General features: G+C 34.5%; 1 non-coding gene across 1 annotated transcript; it reads left to right on the forward strand.

Annotated features, from left to right (window-relative positions):
• Window positions 1–524: 524 nt before the first annotated feature.
• LOC115063347 lies at window positions 525–628 on the forward strand. The gene has a single exon (XR_003843199.1). It is a non-coding gene; the product is annotated as a U6 spliceosomal RNA (small nuclear RNA).
• The last annotated feature ends 230 nt before the right edge of the window (window positions 629–858 follow it).

Genomic DNA, 858 nt, shown 5'->3' on the forward strand with positions numbered 1-858 from the left:
TAATACATCCCAACAACAGTGTCCTCTCCCTCCATTCCTTCCAGTTCACCCGCTACCCCCCTCCCCTTTCCCCAGATACACTGCTCCTTCATTTTCTTTCATAAAAGAACAGGTGTCCCAGACATATCAACCAAACACACCATAACAGGATGTAATAAGACTTGACGTAAATCTTTTAATGGATTAAGGAGTAGAATCCTCTGCCTCATTGTCAGTATCAGGTCTGTTTGGATACTGCCATACATTTCACCATCATTGTAATGGACTAAATATGTTGTAAGCCAACCCCAATTAACTGTTATTCCTCATAAGAGTTGCCTTGGCTAATATGTCTCTTTATAGCAATAAAATTATAACTTAGAAGGAGCTCATTGCATGGTAATAAGTGATGCCAAATATTTATAGTTTTTAATGTGAATATTAATATAGTGATAGAATCATATATGTAGTGAAATTTTTAACTCCTTTTATAATTGCTTTAACGTTTTATTATTTCTATATGACAAAATTAGAATTTCATTTGTGTGCTTGCTTCTTCACCTCATATATTAAAATTGGAACAATATAGAGATTAGTAGTGACCCTATACAAGGATGACACTCAAATTTGTAAAGCATTCCATATTTTCTTATATAGCTTATTCTCAGCACTTCACTGTACCTTCTCCAAAATTTACCAAATAATCAGTCAAAAACAAGCCTCAACAGATACAAGAAGATTGAAAAAATGCCTTGCACCCTATCAGATCACCATAGATTAAGGCTGGTCTTCAATAACAGGAAAAACAACAGAAAGCCCACATACACATGGAAACTGAACAAATCTCTACTCAATGATAACCTGATCAGGCAAATAATA

This window comes from Mus pahari, unplaced genomic scaffold (assembly GCF_900095145.1).
Source record: "Mus pahari unplaced genomic scaffold, PAHARI_EIJ_v1.1 scaffold_14279_1, whole genome shotgun sequence".
Lineage (NCBI taxonomy): Eukaryota > Metazoa > Chordata > Mammalia > Rodentia > Muridae > Mus > Mus pahari.